The 20,514-nt window shown below is 40.6% G+C and overlaps 1 pseudogene; it reads right to left on the bottom strand.

Annotated features, from left to right (window-relative positions):
* LOC102173261 overlaps positions 426-20,514 on the bottom strand; it is a 39,701-nt pseudogene continuing 19,612 nt past the window's right edge.

Raw genomic sequence — 20,514 nt, 5'->3', positions numbered from 1 at the left:
GGTGTGAGGTATGGGATCCAACTTTCTTTTTAGATGGCCATGCAGCTATCCTAAAGTCTTTGACTGAGTAACCTATCTTTTCTCTGTGGATTTGCAATATTGCTCTTTAAGATATATTAAATTTATCACATACTAGATTCCCATGTGTTCTTAGGTCTCTTCTAGACTTTCTATTCTTTTTCATTGGTCTCTCAATCTATTCATGTGTCAGCGCTATATATTTTTAATCACGATAGTTTTATTGTTTATTTATTTTTTTGGGGGGGGGTACCAAATTACTTTGTTTGAAGGAATGGTGCTAAAGAAAGAAGTTAAGTAGATGTTTCAGTACAACTTATAGAAAGGTGAAGGTAACCTAAATATGCATGCACCGCCTTGGTGCCCAGGAAAGTCACCCCTGTGGCTGTGGGAAGGCAGCCTGAGGCTTAGCTCTCACCGTGTCCAAGGGTGTGCTTGTCAAAGCGGTACTCTGCTTGGCCAGATCCAGGGGCCCACATCTTGCACAATGCGATTATGTGGTTACCCAGTTCTTTGATGGCTTCTACCTGCTCATTTAGGTACTGAGTCTCAGTGAAGTGACACAGATGGGGGTCATTTTTTTCAGTGGCCAGCGTGCTCAGTTCCAGTAGTGACTGATCCACACTTCTTTCCAAGCACAGCGCACATTCCCTTGCATTCAGCCCATTCTCCCTGTCATCGTGGTCTGGCTTCTTGATATCCTGAAGGAAGATTCGGCCACCTCGTTGGTTCTGCAGCTTCATCGGTTTCTCAGTATGTTCCCTCTCATCATGAGACTGGTGAAGAAAGTATTTGGCAAAGTTCTTCAAAGCCACATCATTGTGGCCAAAATAGTATGACATGGGCAGGTAGGCATAGGAGGTGTAGAGCTCCGGGTTGATCTGGCCGTTGATGGAGGCCTCCAAGCACTGGCGGTAGTTCTAGCGCACCTGCAAGGGGGGTGCGGTCGTCACGGCGGGTGGCTGACAAGAGGCAGCGGTGACCGGTGACGGGTGACCGGCGGCGGCTGCGCGGCGCTGGCGTGGCGGCAGGGACCTTGGGCGGTCGGAGGGCCCTGTCAGGTGGTGAGGAGGGCTGGCTCTGAGTGGCCAGCAGGTGCGGGGGATGAGCAGCCGGTCCGGTTCAAGCCTTGTTGAAGCAACAAACTGGCGACTCTCTGCGAAGCCTATCACTATAGTTTTATAATATGCTTTAATTTCTGGTTTGGAAGAAATTTGGTAATTATTATTATTTTTCACATAGAACTGGAAAAGGTCAATTTTTGTTCCAATCCCAAAGAAGGGCAATGTCAAAGAACGTTCAAACTATTATACAATTGCACTCATTTCACATGCTAGCAAGATAATGCTCAAAATCCTACAGGCTGAAGCATAGGCTTCAGCAGTATGTGAACTCAATGGACATGAATTTGAACAAACTCCAGGAGACAGTGGAGGACAGAGAAGCCTGTCTTGCTGCAGTCCATACGGCCTCAAATATTTGGACACAACTTAGTGACTGAACAGCAACAACAATAGTATAATGAAACATAAAGTGCTTATTAGTATAAGTGTTTTTTCTGGGTTTATTTCTGTGTCTACACCCTTCTCCATTTAGGCCTTGATATTGACATTTGCATCCATACTTGTGTAGACTTCTACACTGTATAGATTGTCACACTGGTGTGCATATAGGATCACAGCTGATATATAATTTGGTGTTGTGCTTTTTTAACACTATATCATATCTTTTTTGTATATTTTACAAAGCTTCCAATAATATTTTTTATTGTTGTATATTATTTACTATATTTATTTTTTAAAAATCAAGAATTATGCAAGCAGGTTTTTAATCTCCATTGACACTAGTCAGGCCACAGGACTGGAAAAGGTCAGTTTTCATTCCAATCCCAAAGAAAGGCAATGCCAAAGAATGCTCAAACTACCACACAATTGCACTCATCTCACACGCTAGTAAAGTAATGCTCAAAATTCTCCTAGCCAGGCTTCAGCAATAAGTGAACTGTGAACTTCCAGATGTTCAAGGTGGTTTTAGAAAAGGCAGAGGAACCAGAGAACAAATTGCCAGTATCTGCTGGATCATCGAAAAAGCAAGAGAGTTCCAGAAAAACATCTACTTCTGCTTTATTGACTATGCCAAAGCCTTTGACTGTGTGGATCACAATAAACTGTGGAAAATTTTGAAAGAGATGGGAATACCAGACCACCTGAACTGCCTCTTGAGAAACCTATATGCAGGTTAAGAAGCAACAGTTAGAACTGGACATGGAACAACAGACTGGTTCCAAATAGGAAAAGGAGTATGTCAAGGCTGTATATTGTCACCCTGCTTATTTAACTTCTATGCAGAATACATCATGAGAAACACTGGGCTGGAAGAAGCACAAGCTGGAATCAAGATTGCTGGAAGAAATATCAATAACCTCAGGTATGCAGATAACACCACCCTTATGGCAGAAAGTGAAGAGGAACTAAAAAGCCTCTTGATGAAAGTGAAAGAGGAGAGTGAAAAAGTTGGCTTAAAGCTCAACATTCAGAAAACGAAGATCATGGCATCTGGTTCTATCACTTCATGGCAAATAGATGGGGAAACAGAGGAAACAGTGTCAGGCTTCATTTTTTGGGGCTCCAAAATCACTGCAGATGGTGATTGCAGCCATGAAATTAAAAGACGCTTACTCCTTGGAAGGAAAGTTATGACCAACCTAGATAGCATATTAAAAAGCAGAGACATGACTTTGCCAACAAAGATCCATCTAGTCCAGGCTATGGTTTTTCCAGTAGTCATGTATGGATGTGAGAGTTGGACTGTGAAGAAAGCTGAGCACCGAAGAATTGATGCTTTTGAACTGTGGTGTTGGAGAAGACTCTTGAGAGTCCCTTGGACTGCAAGGAGATCCAACCAGTCCATTCTAAAGGAGATCAGCCCTGGGATTTCTTTGGAAGGAATGATGCTAAAGCTGAAACTCCAGTATTTTGGCCACCTCATGGGAAGAGTTGACTCATTGGAAAAGACTCTGATGCTGGGAGGGATTGGGGGCAGGAGGAAAAGGGGACGATAGAGGATGAGATGGCTGGATGGCATCACGGACTCGATGGACGTGAGTCTGAGTGAACTCCAGGAGTTGGTGATGGACAGGGAGGCCTGGCGTGCTGCGATTCATGGGGTCGCAAAGAGTCGGACATGACTGAGCAACTGAACTGAACTGAACTGAACTGACACTAGTTTGGGTGAAGAAATAAAGTTTGCAGGGTATTATTTATACATTTCATCTAAATACTAAACAAGCTAAATAAACAATCTGTTAGTTGCTAAAAGCTTAGAATTATAAAGAATGAGAGCTCATTTAGAATCACTGTTTCTTGTCTGTTTTTAGCGAAAAGATTTCAGTATTTTTCAGAGTTATTACTGAGTAGCTTGTGCAATACTGTTTGCAGGAGAGTCCAACAAAAAGGCAAAACAAAAGTTATGTCCTTCTTTTCCTTTCCAGAACACAGCATGTTTATCCTTTCTATGGGGTAAATTTGAGTAGTTCCCGTAGAGCAAAACAACCTGGAACTCTAGAGTGATTTCAGCCAACTGGTAAATAAAAAGCAAATAACATAAATCAAGAAATACTTGTGGGAGAATGAACTAGATCACTTTTGTCATCCCTCCGCTTTTTGCTGTGTCTCTGGCAGTTGACCACAAGATGTCACTGTGGCATCTTTAATCCTAATAATCCTGTAGCTGGCTGGGGGTGGGGAAAGAACAACGAAGAAAATCTTACAGTTCTATGCAAAATGGAATTTTCTTTTTTCTGGCTGCCTGCCAGGCTAATAAAAAAAAATTTTTTTTTTAAACCAGCACATGAATTGAAAAGGCTTTCAAGAAACATCTGCACAGTGAAACTGTTAACTCCGAAGAAGTCCAACATTGTATTTATACTGTATAAATTAAAATGGAAAATAAAAACCCATTTGGGCCAATGTGCAAAATCTCCAAAGCAAGAGAAAAGTACTTCTGAAGTCAATCCATTTTCGAAACGATGGCATTAAATATGGAGGATGTAATAGTCTAAAACAACTGAAATTCCGCCCAGTGAAGCTTTAAATAACCAGTTTCTCAAAACAAATATTGTTAATTGACCAAATTTCCCTCCATGGACTCAGATTTTAGAGGAAAGAAATCATTTTTAAAAAAATGCAATCTCTCATGTTTCTTGGCTGAAATGATTTTCAGAAATGGCACAGACTGTAGCATCCTCTCCATAGGACACATCTACAGGTCAGCAGAGGAGAGCCACTGCTTTGGATCATGATTCTGAAGAACTGAAAATCATTAAAAAAAAAAAAAAATCCTGTTTATTTATTTATAGAAAGCGAGAAAGTGCTTTTAAAAACCAGCTGCACCCAGAACACATCTTGTATTTGAACAGCCATCTTTTAGGTGGTCTGCCCAGCTCCACACCTGTATATGGGCATCCATACTGTACCCTTATACCCCACAATCATTGTATGACTGGCATGTTCTGTGACCTACCCAGTGTTCTCACCAGTAGCTAGCAGCCTGACCAATATCTCTTTCTTAGGAATTTGGGATTAAGTCAGTTGACCCTTTTTCCTAATGACTGGACAATGACAGACAAACTCTGGAAATGTTGGTCACCATATTTTTCATCTTGCCAGCCAAGAAGCAAAATCAGAAGTCTACAGAGAGAGAATGATGAAGGGGATCCTGAGGACCACTGACAGAGAGGAAGCCTTGGTGGCATCCAGGTTTCCAGTTCCATCTTGTCCTTGAGTCCAGAGTCCACTCTTTTTTCCTTTTTTTTAAATGAGAGAACACGCTGCATCTTCATAGTAAATGATCATTTTGTTCAACCAAAATACTCATGACTCTTCAGGATAATCTGGAGCTCAAGTCATTGTAATTCTTTCTCTTTGCTCTCCAGTCCTTCTCTGTTCTCCAGCTGTCTTCTGCCCCCCATCATTTATCCAGACATTTAGGTTATGGGATATTTTATTTGGTCACTTGAAGCAACACTTATGGCTTGTGGAGGGACAGTGAGAGTAACCTAGACAGGCCTCAGGGAATACTTTGAAACATCAGTCTGCACAATCTTTGGGGGAAATGGATCTATGAATTAGGATTCTACAATAGCACTTCCCAAAATTTGTCCCTTAGAACATTAATCATGAAAGTCTTAAGAATACAAATAAAGTATTCCATAGTAAAATAAGTCTGTGAAAAAAAGCAAAATATATCTCCCTCTTGCATGTGCACAAGAGGGGGACTAAAGATCCTCTTGATGAAAGTGAAAGAGGAGAGTGAAAAAGTTGGCTTAAAACTCAATCTTCAAAAAACTAAGATCATGGCATCTGGTCCCATCACTTCATGGCAAGTAGATGGGAAAACAATGGAAACAGTGACAGACTTTATTTCCTTGGGCTCCAAAATCAGTGCAGATGGTGACTGTAGCCATGAAATTAAAAGACGCTTGCTCCTTGGAAGAAAAGCTGTGACCAACCTAGACAGCATATTAAAAAGCAGAGACATTACTTTGCCAACAAAGGTATGTCTAGTCAAAGCTATGGTTTTTCCAGTAGTCATGTATGGATGTGAGAGTTGGACTATAAAGAAAGCTGAGTGCCAAAGAATTGATGCTTTTGAACTGTGACATTGGGGAGTCCCTTGGACTGCAAGGAGATACAACCAGTCCATCCTAAAGGAAATCAGTCCTGAATATTCATTGGAAAGACTGATGCTGAAGCTGAAACTCCAATATTTTGGCCACCTGATGTGAAGAACTGACTCATTGGAAAATACCCTGATGCTGGGAAAGATTGAAGGCGGGAGGAGAAGGGCATGACAGAGGATGAGATGGCTGGATGGCATCACTGACTTGATGGACATGAGCTTGAGCAAGCTCCAGGAGTTGTTGATGGATGGGGAGGCCTGGTGTGCTGCAGTCCATGGAGTCGCAAAGAGATGGACATGACTGAGCGACTGAACATTGTGTGTGCACGTGTACTCAGTCACTCGGTCGTATCCTACTCTTTATGACCCCATGGACTGTAGCCCGCCAGGCTCTTGTGTCCATGGAATTTTCCAGGCAAGAATACTGGAGTGGGTTGCCATTTCCTACTCCAGGGTATCTTCCTAACCCAGGGATAGTCTTACATTTCATGTTAATATATTAAAGGCTCTGATAAGTCCTGCAGTCAAAAAGGGATCAAAATTTGTTTAGCCTAGGATTTTCAAAGTTCATTTCATAATATTAACAGATTTCTTTGGGGAGAGGAGTTAATCCTTATTGGCAACATTTTAAATGTTACTTAAAAATGTCTGTTCATTTCTGCTTTACAGCCAAACTGAATTTGAGGTGGGCTGACCTTGGGAATTTTGATAGGAAAGACCCTGGAAAATCCTCACTTCTTTACCGCCTACCTCACAGCCCTTTATTAGTCAGGTAGTTAGTGAGAAGGCTAAGAAATGGCCTAGACATTCAGCGCTGTGGGAGAGACTGCCTTATGGCCTCTCTTGACATTTCCTAGAGCCCTGACTTTATGCCCTCTTTGGTCTTTTTCAAAATATAGTACCCACTGACAAAAGTGCATGAATTACAAGTGTACAGTGATGAACTTTTCCAAACTGTTTCACACACTATTGTAGCCAGCACCAGGGCAAGAAATGACATTACAGGCTCCCAGAAGCCTTTCATGCTCTTTTAATCAGTTTGCCACACAAGGGTAACCACTCTCTGACTTAATGCCTTTTCTTTACACATAAATGGATATCCTGGAGAATAAGGATCGACCCTAGGTCTCCTTGTATCCCTGCAGTCTAGAATGGGACTTAGGATAGTTAACTGGGCTTAACTGTAAAGTAGGAACTGTAAAAGCACAAGTGTCGTCAGACTCCTGTACAGGGTAGTGGAGGGGCCCTGGAGTCAGACTGCCTGGGTTCAAACCTATGTCTGCGACCTCCTACTTGTCTGTCTAGGACTATCACTTAAGTCTTCAGGAACCGCAATTTCCTGCCTTGCAAAGGGACTGGGTGGGTCCTGAATGTCATCACAAGTATCCTTATGAGAAGGACAAAGAGATTTAAAGATGGCCTTGAAGATTGGATGATAGAGTCGCAAGCTAAGAACTGCCACCAGCCACCAGAGACTGCAAGAAAAAGAACTGATTCTCCCATACAGCCTCTGGAAGGGAGTGTGGCCTTTGCCAAAACCTTGACTTTGGCTCAGTGAAATTGATTTTAGACTTCTGGCCTCCAGAAAGGTAAGCTCATAGGCTTGCCTTAGGCTACCAAGGCTGTGGTGATTTGTTAGGTCAGTCATGGGAATCTAATACACCTATCCTGTGATTGGTGTTGGGGAAACAGCAAGAAAGAAAAAGCAGGCTTTGTAGAGGTTACTCTACCTTGGAACACAGATTATGAACAGATACATGGATGCACAATCTAATGTCAGTGTTCTGCGGGCTCGACACTAAAGCAACTGGTGGGAGCCCATGGAACCTGGGGGAAGGGCAGAAAAGAAGTTGGGCAAGGTCTGCAGGACTCTGATAAGGAGATAAGGGCTTTGTATTTTCTTCTAAGTATGGCTTTGGAGATTCTCCGTGCATGTGGGAAGCCAGTGGGGCTCCTCTTCAGGTTATCCTGGGAAAGGCTAGGGACTGCCGTCAATTGACTGCTATTCCTGTCCTGGGTTGCCCCTTTAATTTGCTGTGCCCTCAGGACATTTCTTTAACCTCTCTAGATTTTAACATCCTTAACTAAGGTTGAATTAACTAATTTATAAGGCTCTTCCTCTTAAAACAAGAAACCACTTCTCATGACTCTTGTCTGAACAGGGAAGCCACGGTCAGAAACACAAAGGCTGCTCCTGCCGTGACTATCCTCCTCGGGGCCACTAGAGGGAGTCGGGCGAGGCAACCTGTGCAGAATTGAATTAAGAAAAGACGGAGGGTGTGTTGTTTTAAAAAGAAAAAAAATCCTCTGCTCATTCCCAGAATCCGCTTCTAATTATCCGTTGGGCTAGACTCTTAACCACACACGTTTCAGCCAATCCTAGACGGCCTAGACTCCTTTTTCACCCTCCCAGCAGTCAAGTCACAGGAGACGCACTTTCAGACCAGAGGAGCGGAACGAAGATTCACAGATTCCCTCGTCCCGCCCCCTGGCCCTGCTGTCCAGAGCCTCCTGAAACTGAGAGTCGCTGAGGATCAACTTCGCTCTCAGCTGTACTAACTCCTGGTGGCCGAAGCTAAAATGGGACCCAAGCGCCTTTCTAGTTTATTCCAAGAGTAATTTTCTAATTACTCTTTCCTCTTCATTTTGTGTTAAAGGCTGGCAAACGATCCTCTTTCCCTCCACATCAAAGTAGGAGCAAAACGACTTGCAGTTCATGTAATGAAAACCTCAATTTCTGGGATCCAAAGGCCCTTTTAAGAAAAAATGACAAAAGGAGGTAAATTTGGGAGGTAGTTTTAGCACACATTGTTAAAGCAAATTAAGGATATAATAATCATTAAGAGACTTTTTGATTTTTGTTGTTTTTTAAAACGTTTTAAACATTTTGCAATGTTTTAATTTCTGCTGAATAGCAAAATGACTCAGTAATATATATATATTCATTTTCATATTATTTCCATTACAGTTTATCACAGGATATTGAATACTGTGCTATACAGTATGACCTTGTTGTTTATCCATCCTATATATACTAATTTGCATCTGCTAATCCCAAACTCCCAATCCCTCCCTCCCCTAACTCCCACCCCCTGTGGCAACCGCAAGTCTGTTTTCTGTATCTGTAAGAGACTTTTAATTTTTCCTCCATATAATCCTTCTTACATCTAAATCCAGAAACTAAAGAAAGTGGAGTATCTAAGAAAATGATCCACTCGTGTATTTGTCAAGTAAACCTTTTCCGTTTAACTCCTTGTTTTGACATAATTTTGGACTAACAGAAAAGTTGAACTAAAGTTGGACCATAAAGAAGGCTGAGCACTAAAGAATTGATGATTTGGAACTGTGGTGTTGGAGAAGACTCTTGAGAGTCCCTTGGACAGCAAGGAGGTCAAACCAGTCAACACGAAGGAAATCAGTCCTGAATATTCATTGAAAGGATGCTGAAGTTCTAATACTTTGGCCACCTGATGTGAAGAACTGACTCACTGGAAAAGACCCTGATGCTGGGAAAGACTGAAGGCAGGAGGAGAAAGGGACGACTGAGAGAGGATGGTTGGATGGCATCACCCACTCAATGGACTTGAGTTTGAGCAAGCTGCTGGAGATGGCGAGGGACAGGGAAGCCTGGCGTGCTGTAGTCCGTAGGGTTGCAGAGTCAGACACGACTGAGTGACTGAACGACAACCATGTGTGTGTTAGTTGCTCAGTCGTGTCCGACGCTTTACGGCCCCATGGGCTATATATAGCCCGCCTGGCTCCTCTGTCCATGGGACTCTCCAGGCAAGAATACCAGAGTGGGTTGCCAGTTTCTTCTCCAGGGAATCTTCCTGACCCAGGGATCGAATCAGGGTCTTCCACATTGCAGGCAGATTACCATCTGAGCCACCAGATGACAAAAATAGGCAAGGAATTTCTGAACTTCCTTTTCCCAAATTCCAAATATTAATATTTTACCACGTTTGCTCTTTTCTCTTCTCCACCCTCTCATATTGTTTTCTGAACCATCTGAGTCAATAAGAGAAATTATACCTTTCCCCCTTTAACTGTGTATTTCCTAAAAACAAGAACATTCTCTGACATAATCGCTGTGCGATGAGCTAGATCAAGAAATTAACATTGACTATTATTTTCTTATCTCAGACTTGTTCAGGTTTTTCCAATTGCTGTTAATATTACCCCCAGATTTAGATGGCATTTCTGTTGTCATATCTATTTAGGCTAGTTTTAACTGAAACCATTTCTTGGTTTTGCTTTGTTGTTGTTAGCCTTATGTTTTTATATTGACATATTTTTTAAAAATACAAGTAAAATATTTGGTAGAATGTCAGTGTTTGGGTTTGTCTGATGTTACTTTATGATTAGATTCAGGATGTGCATTTGTGTTAAGAATACCGTAAAAGGATGTTGTGTCTTTCTTAGTACATTACATGGAAAGCACATGATGTTGGTTTGTCCCATCACTGGGGGTGGTAACTTCGATAACTTGTTAAGATAACAGTAAACATAATATGAAAACTATAAAATATATATTAACACATATAATATATAATATCTGAGTGAAATATAATATGTAAGCAAAATATAGTATAGTATAATATGATAAATGTGCTAGGCTAGTGGTTCTTAAACTTCTGGTCTCATCTCAGAAATAGTTCACAGTCTTAAAATTTATTGAGAGTCTCAAAGAGCTTTTGTTTATTTTCATTATGTCTATCAATACTTACTGTAGTAGAAATTAAAACAGAAATTTCAAAATATTGACTTATTATTTTAAAATAATAATGCACCTGTTACATGGAAACATGAATAATATATATTTTATGAGAATAACTCTATTTTCCCAAGTATAAAAATGAATAGAGTGTCACTCTTATACATTTTTTTTTTTTTACTCTTATACATTTTTGCAAACCTCTTTAATGTCTGGCCTAATAGAGAGCAGCTGAATTTTCATATCTCCTTGCAATATGGATTCAATTTTTTGCAGTATGTATTTTGCTTAAAGTATATGAAGGAAAAGAAAAACATATGTACACAGTTGGGAAAGGAAGAAGTATCTTAGTAACCTTTTCAGCTGATTTTGGATAATCTTTGATACTGTACTAAAACTCAATGAGTGTAATTTCTTAAAGGTATTTGCAGTATAAAACCTGAAACCACATAAATGAACATTTTGTTCTCTGTTAGGTTAAAATTCTGGTTTATCGTGTACTTTGATTGGATCTGTTACCCATGCATGATTTTGTTAACATTATACACTGGTCATTTGGAAAATATTGGCACCCTGAGCTATACCTGTCTTCCTAATGTTGCCACTTCTTTATATAGCAACCAAAAAAATTTTCACATTTGTCAATATCCCCCCTAACTTCTTCTGAAAAGTGTTTAGATATTGAGAAGCTGTGAAGTTCGCAGTGGTAGATACAAATTTTCCAAAATTTGAGCCTTCATTTGAAAACTCAAATTTAAATTATTGGCAATAAATATTGCAAGTTGTTTTCTCTGAAGTGATAGGTTTACTTTGTTTATTTTGACAAAATGTCCACTAAAGTCTCAATTCTGAATGATCATGATTTGTCAGTTGTTTCAGATCAAAATGGTGTTACAGGAAAAAAAGCCACTAGCTCAGATCACAGCTCAAACAATTGCACAAATGCTTTTTTGGGACAGCACTTGAACATTGATGTGCAGCAGAAGTGCTTTATGCATATCATCACTCACAAAATATTAAAAAGATGATCGTTAAAGGTTCAAGATTTAATGAAATTAAATACATTTTAATACTTAAGGACTTTTAAAGTGAAACTTTTCTTTTTTTAAAAAACCAACAGTGCATGACATTGATGATTACAAGGACTACCAGTATGGTATAGTAATACTATACTGTATCAGGCTACTACGTTGATTTATGCTAAGGTGCCAGCAGTTTTATACACCGTTGCTTTCATGATTTGTGCAAATGTCAGCCTATGAAAAAGGCAAATGACATCTTAATATTATTATAAAATAATATTTTGAACTGAAAGTGTCTTGGGAATTCTGTGTCTAGAGATCACACTTTGAGAAGACCATGAAACATAAACATCTATATAATATATTAATACATACTCTGTCCTCCATGAACTTAACCTCTAGCTGGGTCAACAGAGCAGTTGACAAAAATCAAGATGCAGGAAGCATCTATACCCACCAGGCTCCTCTGTCCCTGGGATTCTCCAGGCAAGAACACTGGAGTGGGTTGCCATTTCCTTCTCCAATGCATGAAAGTGTAAAGTGAAAGGGAAGTTGCTCAGTCGTGTCCAACTCCTAGCGACCCCATGGACTGCAGCCTACCAGGCTCCTCCGTCCATGGGATTTTCCTGGCGAGAGTACTGGAGCGGGGTGCCATTGCCTTCTCCGAGGTAGATATAAGTTATTGGCAGTATTTTAGTTCTTGTTTTTGGTCATGTGTGCGTGGAATTTGGCTATATTATAAATCTGTGCTGTCTAATATGGTAGCCACTGGCCATGTGTAACTACTGATCATCTGAAATATGACTAGAAACAGTTAATAAATGCTCTAAATGTAAAATACCAAGTTTTGAAGGCTTCATATGGAAAAAAAAACAAATGTAAATATCTCATTAGTAATGTTTGTGTTGATTATTTGTTGGAGTAATAATCTTTTAGCTGTATTAGGTTAAATTTATTATTAAAATTAATTTCAGTTGTTACTTTATACTTTTAAAAATAGAGCTACTAGAAAATTTAAAGCTACATATGTAACTTCCATTATATTTATACTAGGTGGTATGGTTACAAATAAGTAAAGAAATAAAACAAAACACATATTGAACTTCCCTGGTGGTCCAGTATTGAGACTCTGGGCTTCCACTACAAGGGGCATGAGTTAGATCCTTGGTCCAAGAGCTAAGATCTCATATGCTATGCTGCTGCTGCTGCTGCTGCTAAGTCGCTTCAGTCACGTCCACTCTGTGCGACCCCATAGATGGCAGCCCACCAGGCTGCCCCGTCCCTGGGATTCTCCAGGCAAGAACACTGGAGTGGGTTGCCATTTCCTTCTCCAGCGCATGAAAGTGAAAAGTGAAAGTGAAGTCGCTTAGTGGTGTTCAACTCTTCACAACCCCATGGACTGCAGCCTACCAGGCTCCTCCGTCCATGGGATTTTCCAGGCAAGAGTACTGGAGTGGGGTGCCGTTGCCTTCTCCGCATAGGCTATGCAGTGTGGCCAAAAATAAAACAAATTAGAACATGATTATAAAACAGGGTGAAGTACAAATCAGCAATGATAATGCATTACAAACCAAGGATTATTTTTCAACCATTACTGTGCCTATGAAGTCAAGGGCAAAAAAGAACTTTAAATAGTGTGGTGAAGATTATTTAAGTCATTTCATAAAGACTCAGGTAGCTGAGAGCACAGGGGAGGGGCAACTAACCAGTCTTAGATTACAGAAAGACCTCTTCCCAGAGAAAGGGTTGTCTCCCTTGTAACTAAAAGAAAATTAGAAAATTTTCAGGTGAATTAGGTATAAGTAGGGAGGAAGGGAAAGGGTACTCCAGGGAGAAGGAACAGAATTTGCAGAGACTCAGAGCCTTTGCTCAGAGCACAGTTGAAAAACTCCAGAATTTATAGGGGCTATTGTAGTACTGTTACATCACCACCTGCAGTTATTTACATAAAATTCTGTTTTCCCTGAGGTATGTGTATATAAAAGAGAAGATTTATTTGACTTTCCTGCATTTTTTCTCAAAAGGATCATGAATTTTAAACTATATATTTTAAAACCTGGGAAACATCCCAGGCTCATGCTAAGAGATACTTTGGAATTACTATTTAGTTTTATAGACACACATGGGGTTTTGCTTATCCACATCTTGCCAAAATTGTGACCTTTCACGTTCAGGATAGTAAAAACCTGACTCCGTGATACATGGAGCTGCACATGGCTCTCAGCAAGAGGAAAAGTAAAAAAAATAAAAAGTCCACGAAGACATAAAAATCATATTGTGCAATGACATCACATCAATATTATGGTTAATGTTAAGTTGAGCAGTGGGATCCCGGTGTCAGAACTTTGAGAAGTAGCCACCTTGCAGCCCAATTGCTATTTCATCAATTGAGAGACCAGGCCCAGGCAAAAGCTGGAGACAGGATTTGTTTATTTATTAGCTTTTTATTTTGTATTCGGGTGTAGCTGTTAACAAACAATGTTATGGTAGTTTCAGGTGAACAGTGCCAAAAGGACTCAGCCATACATATGCCTGTATTCATTCTCCCCCGCACTCGGCTCCTATCAACGCTGCCACGTAACACTGAGCGGAGTTTCATGTGCCCTTTAGTAGGTCCTTTGTGTACATGTCCATCCTAAATGCCTTAACTATCCTTTCTCTCCATCCTCCCCCAAGCACCCACCCTGGTAATCATAGGTTCGTCCTCTAAGTCTGTGAGTCTCTTTCTGTTTTGTGAGTAAGATCATTTTTATCGTGTCTTGTTAGATTTCCTCAAAGAAGGGATGTCATGCAATATTTCCCCTTCTCAGTCTTACTTCACTCAGTGTGACAGTCTCTAGGCTTATCCGTGTTGCTGTAAGTGGCCTTATTCCACTCTTTTTGATGGCTGAATAACATTCCATTGTATATATATCTATACCACATCTTCTTTATCCATCCTGTAGATGGACGACGGGCATTTAGGTTGCTTCCATGTCTTGGCTGTCATAAACAGTGCTGCAGTGAACACTGGGGTGCATGTATCCTTTCGGAACATGTTTGTCTGTAGATATTTGCCCAGGGGTGGGATTGCAGGGTCATATGGAAGTTCTATTGTTAGATTTTTAAGGAAACTCCATGCTGTTCTCCATAGTGGTTGTACCAATTTACATTCCCACCAACAGTGTAGGAGGGTTCCCTTCTCTCCACACCCTCTCCAGTGTTTACTGTTTGTGAATTTTTGATGATAGCCATTCTGGCTAGTGTGAGGTGATATCTCATTGCAGTTTTGACTTGTATTTCTGTAATAATTAGCAATGTTGAACATCTTTTCATGTGTCTCTTTGGAGGCAGGATTTAAATGGCTTTCTACTTGACCTCTCCCCTCCCCCTCAGATGAAAATCATGTCTGAAGTCCTCAATCTTTCAAAAAACTGGAGACTAAGACATCTTCAGTATGAAAAAAGCATACTGCTAAGCACTTCAGTCATGTCCGACTCTGTGCAACCCCATAGACGGCAGCCCACCAGGGTCCGCCATCCCTGGGATTCTCCAGGCAAGAACACTGGAGTGGGTTGCCATGTCCTTCTCCAATGCATGAAAGTGAAACGTGAAAGTCAAGTCGCTCAGTTGTGTCTGACTCTTCGCGACCCCATGGACTGCAGCCCACCAGGCTCCTCTGCCCATGGGATTTTCCAGGCAAGAGTACTGGAGAGGGGTGCCATTGCCTTCTCCAATGAAAGAAGCATAGTCAAACCCTGAACCAATGACCTGAGCTCCCCAGTTTACCTTCGTAATCATCTCACTCTGACATTACCCCAGAAACACGATCCTAATCCTCTGTGCTTGCTTGTTTGTGGTTCACCAGAGTATAGACTTTTTGAGAACTGGGGCCTCATCTGCCTTGTTAGCATCACTGAGAATGATAATGTGACCACTTAACCCAGATGCTCTTGGTTCCCCAGGAGGCTGAAGAGGGCAAGACTTAGCAATCCACCTTCAATGCTTAAGCCACTGTCAACACTGGAAGAGCAGGCGCTGGGAATAAAAGTCATTCCCCCTCTCTCCCAGCCTCTCCAACCCTCCACTTCACAATCACGTCCGTGGATGCAGCGCCTCTTCCGTGCTAAGCTGGGTGCTTCACAAATATCATTTTTAGTTCTCCCAACAACCCTACAAGATGGACATTCTTATGGTCTCTGTTTCACAAGTGAAGAAACTGAGGCCACTTGCTCAAGTCCATGCTGTTGGCAATAATACGCTTAGCTGGGATTTGAACTCTGCTCTAATTTCACCCCCGAGTCTGGCCTTCCTCTTCCATCCCCATGTAATTTGGTCTCTAGTTCTGGAATGCCAGCAGCTGGAGGAGGAGAATCAGTGTCTTTGGGGGCACCTGGAAGAAAGTGGAAGTGAAGAGCAAGTGTAATCAGGGGCCTTTAACACTTTCTGAACACATGTCATGGGCCTGCCTTACATCAGACATGTTACTGGTATATCTCAATTACTGATGGGTATGATTTTTATGGAGGAAAAAATCTCAGCCTTGGTGAAGTCATAACATTTGTAATTTTGTTCCAGGCTTTGGAGCTAGTGAGTGGTGGAGGCAGAGTTCAGAATATCATGACTCTGAGGTTCATACTCCTTAAAAAAAACCAAGAAACTAACAATGTATTTTTTTTTTTTTGAATAGGCATTGAATCCATGAGGCTCAAAAAGTCAGAAGGACATTCAAAGATCTGCACTTAAAAAGTTTCTCCTATTTATGTCCAACACCACTCCCCTTCCTCCCATAAGTATCTTTCTGATGCTGCTCTGTGCAAAGAAAAGCAAATGCAAATAGGGCTTCTTATATTCTCTCATTTCTTTATAATATGCTAGATGTAGCATATTACACACCTCCAAACTTTGCTGTTTTCACTTCAGTTCAGTTCAGTTGCTCAGTCACCGACTCTGCGACCCCATGAATCGCAGCACGCCAGGCCTCCCTGTCCATCACCAACTCCCGGAGTTCACTCAGACTCACGTCCATCGAGTCCGTGATGCCATCCAGCCATCTCATCCTCTGTCGTCCCCTTCTTCTCCTGCCCCCAATCCTTCCCAGCATCAGAGTCTTTTCCAATGAGTCAACTCTTCGCATGAGGTGGCCAAAGTACTGGAGCTTCAGCTTTAGCATCATTCCTTCCAAAGAACACCCAGGGTTGATCTCCTTCAGAATGGACTGGTTGGATCTCCTTGCAGTCCAAGGGACCCTCAAGAGTCTTCTCCAACACCACAGTTCAAAAGCATCAATTCTTTGGTGCTCAGCCTTCTTCACAGTCCAACTCTCACATCCATACATGACCACTGGAAAAACCGTAGCCTTGACTAGACGGACCTTATTTGGCAAAGTAATGTCTCTGCTTTTGAATATACTATCTAGGTTGGTCATAACTTTTCTTCCAAGGAGTAAGCATCTTTTAATTTCATGGCTGCAATCACCATCTGCAGTGATTTTGGAGCCCCAAAAAATAAAGTCTGACACTGTTTCCACTGTTTCCCCATCTATTTCCCATGAAGTGATGGGACCGGATGCCATGATCTTCGTTTTCTGAATGTTGAGCTTTAAGCCAACTTTTTCACTCTCCTCTTTCACTTTCATCAAGAGGCTTTTTAGCTCCTCTTCACTTTCTGCCATAAGGGTGGTGTCATCTGCATATCTGAAGTTATTGATATTTCTCCTGGCAGTCTTGAATCCAGCTTGTGCTTCTTCCAGTCCAGCGTTTCTCATGATGTACTCTGCATAGAAGTTAAATAAGCAGGGTGACAATATACAGCCTTGACGTACTCCTTTTCCTATTTGGAACCAGTCTGTTGTTTCATGTCCAGTTCTAACTGTTGCTTCCTGACCTACATACAGATTTCTCAAGAGGCAGTTCAGGTGGTCTGGTATTCCCATCCCTTTCAGAATTTTCCACAGTTTATTGTGATCCACACAGTCAAAGGCTTTGGCATAGTCAATAAAGCAGAAATAGATGTTTTTCTGGAACCCTCTTGCTTTTTCCATGATCCAGTGGATGTTGGCAATTTGATCTCTGGTTCCTCTGCCTTTTCTAAAACCAGCTCTTGACTTCAGATTCCAGGATGTCTGGCTCTAGGTGAGTGATCATACCATTGTGATTATCTTGGTCGTGAAGATCTTTTTTGTACAGTTCTTCTGTGTATTCTTGCCACATCTTCTTAATATCTTCTGCTTCTGTTAGGTCCATACCATTTCTGTCCTTTATCGAGCCCATCTTTTCATGAAATGTTCCCTTGCTATCTCTAATTTTCTTGAAGAGATCTCTAGTCTTTCCCATTCTGTTGTCTTCCTCTGTTTCTTTGCATTGATTACTGAGGAAGGCTTCCTTATCTCTTCTTGCTCTTCTTTGGAACTCTGCATTCAAATGGGTATATCTTTCTTTTTCTCCTTTGCTTTTCACTTCTCTTCTTTTCCCAGCTATTTGTAAGGCCTCCTCAGAGAGCCATTTTGCTTTTTTGCATTTCTTTTCCATGGGGATGGTCTTGATCCCTGTCTCCTGTACAATGTCACGAATCTCTGTCCATAGTTCATCAGACACTCTGTCTATCAGATCTAGTCCCTTAAATCTATTTCTCACTTCCACTGTATAATCATAAGGGATTTGATTTAGGTAATACCTGAATGGTCTAGTGGTTTTCCCTACTTTCTTCAATTTAAGTCTCAATGTGCCAATAAGGAGTTCATGATCTGAGCCACAGTCAGCTCCTGGGCTTGTTTTTGCTTAGTGGAATATAAAAGTAACTATGGCAATGGCAACCCACTCTAGTACTCTTGCCTGGAAAATCCCATGGACAGAGGAGCCTGGTAGGCTGCAGTCCATGGGGTCGCTGAGGGTCAGACACAACTATGGACTTCACTTTCACTTTTCACTTTCATGCACTGGAGAAGGTAATGGCAACCCACTCCAGTGTTCTTGCCTGGAGAATCCTAGGGACGGGGGCCTGGTGGGCTGCTGTCTATGGGGTCGCACAGAGTCGGACACGACTGAAGCGACTTAGCAGGAGCAGCAGCAACACTTATATGGTTCTTCTCTGCTGTGTGCCAGGCCCATTTCTAAGCATTTGTGCATATTAACTCATTTAATACTCTCACCAACTCTATGAGATAAGTACTATTATTATTTCTGTTTGATAGATGATTATATCAAGGCACAGAGAGGTTAAGTGACTTGTCCAAGATCACACAGATAGAAAGAGGTGGAGACAGCCTTCTGACTTAGGTAGTCTAGTTCCAGAGTCTGTGCTTTTAACCTCTCTCCAAGCTGCCTTACTCATATATGTATATGTATATATAAAACACTTATATATGGTACATTATGAATATATAATATAGATCACATATTATAAAAAAATCCATTCACTTTCATATAGTATGAATTATGTATCTTCTGTATAGTGTTAAATACTATATCAGGATGTAGAGGACTTTCTCACTTCTGAAACATCTATATAATATTCCATTATGTTCATGTAATTATTTAACCAGTCTTTTACTAATGGATATTTTGGTTATTTCTAAATCTGTTGCTATAGTAAGAATAATAATATAGACTAGAATAATATATGCTTATATATAACATAATATAATTAAATTATGCTTATATTAACATACCAATAAATACATATATATAACATACCATAATATAATATACCATTGTCATATATAATTATAACAAAATAATAAAATAAATACTATAGTGAATATCAATAATGTCAATAAAAAGAGTATAATAATATATACTTACTTTGTTCTATTATGATCCTTAATTAAAATATACCATTGTACTATAATATATGATTATAATGAATAACATGATAATATAAATGCTACACTAAGGATTGGGCACATAGTAATTTCCTATGTGTGTAGATCTATCTGTGGGATACATTCCCAGAAATGGGATTACTGAATTGAAGGCTATATGCATTTTTTACTTTGAAGCTAGTGCCAGAATGCCTTCCAAGGAACCTGGACCCCTTCATCCCCACCAGCTATGTACCAAGTGCCTATTTCTCTATGGTGGCACTCAGCATGCTGTCATTAGACCCACCTTAACCACTGCACCATACTGTCTCCCAAGGACAAATTTCTTTGAAAGTTGAGTCCAAGGAAAACTAAGTCACAAACAAAAAGGTCAGAAAGGTTGAGATTGACATATGCACACTGTTATCTATACAATGTATATACAAAATAGATAACTAATGAGAACCTACTATATAGCACAGTGAGTACTTCTCAATATTCTGCAACGACCTATATGGGAAAAGTATCTCAAAAAGAGTGGATACATGTATGCATATAACTGATTCACTTTTCTGTATAGCAGAAACTAACACAACATCGTAAAACAACTATACTCCAATAAAAATTAAAAAAAAGGTCAGAAAGTTAACCTGAGTCAAATGTCTGACAAGAAGTACTGAAAATAAGCAAAACGGAAGGCATTTAATAATTACACTCATGGGAAGTAGTATAAAGATGTTTATGCCAATAATTGAGTTCCCTTTCTGGACAGCCTGGGTTTCTAAGCTGTTCACTTCCTCTGCAGAGAGAGGAAGGCAATTGAATTCCAGGAAACGCCACTGGATTTGGAACACAGACAGGAAGCGTGCTATCCTCTAAGTGACAAGGGAGAGAAACTGCTAGTCTGAGCTTTCAAAAGCCCTCTGAGCTAAGACGAGATAAAACCACCCTTTCTGGTTCCAATTCTGGAGACTTGTTTAAGTACAAATTTCTGGGAGCTGATCAAAAAGGAACAGGCAGGAACTAGCTTCTCCCTTGGGCTGCAGATGCCCTGGGGGCACAAGATGAGGGTACAGAGGCTTCTAACTAAATGCACTGAGCTGGTGATGCGATCCTGGTCATTTTGTTTTTTTGGTTTTTTTCTCAATTCTTTTGGAGATAGTATTTTTCAGATTTTTAATAGGGAGCACATATTACTTTTACAACCAGGACAAATAAATAAAGGTCATTGAAACTAAAGCAGTTCTTTCTTTCTTTCTTTTTCCTCCAAAACAATTCTTTCAAAACAGGCGAGCAGCTTC

Source organism: Capra hircus, chromosome 28 (genome assembly GCF_001704415.2).
Source record: "Capra hircus breed San Clemente chromosome 28, ASM170441v1, whole genome shotgun sequence".
In the NCBI taxonomy this organism is placed as follows: Eukaryota; Metazoa; Chordata; class Mammalia; order Artiodactyla; family Bovidae; genus Capra; species Capra hircus.
The sequence above is the reverse complement of the archived record's forward strand: the minus strand, read 5'-3'. Positions and strand labels throughout refer to the sequence as shown.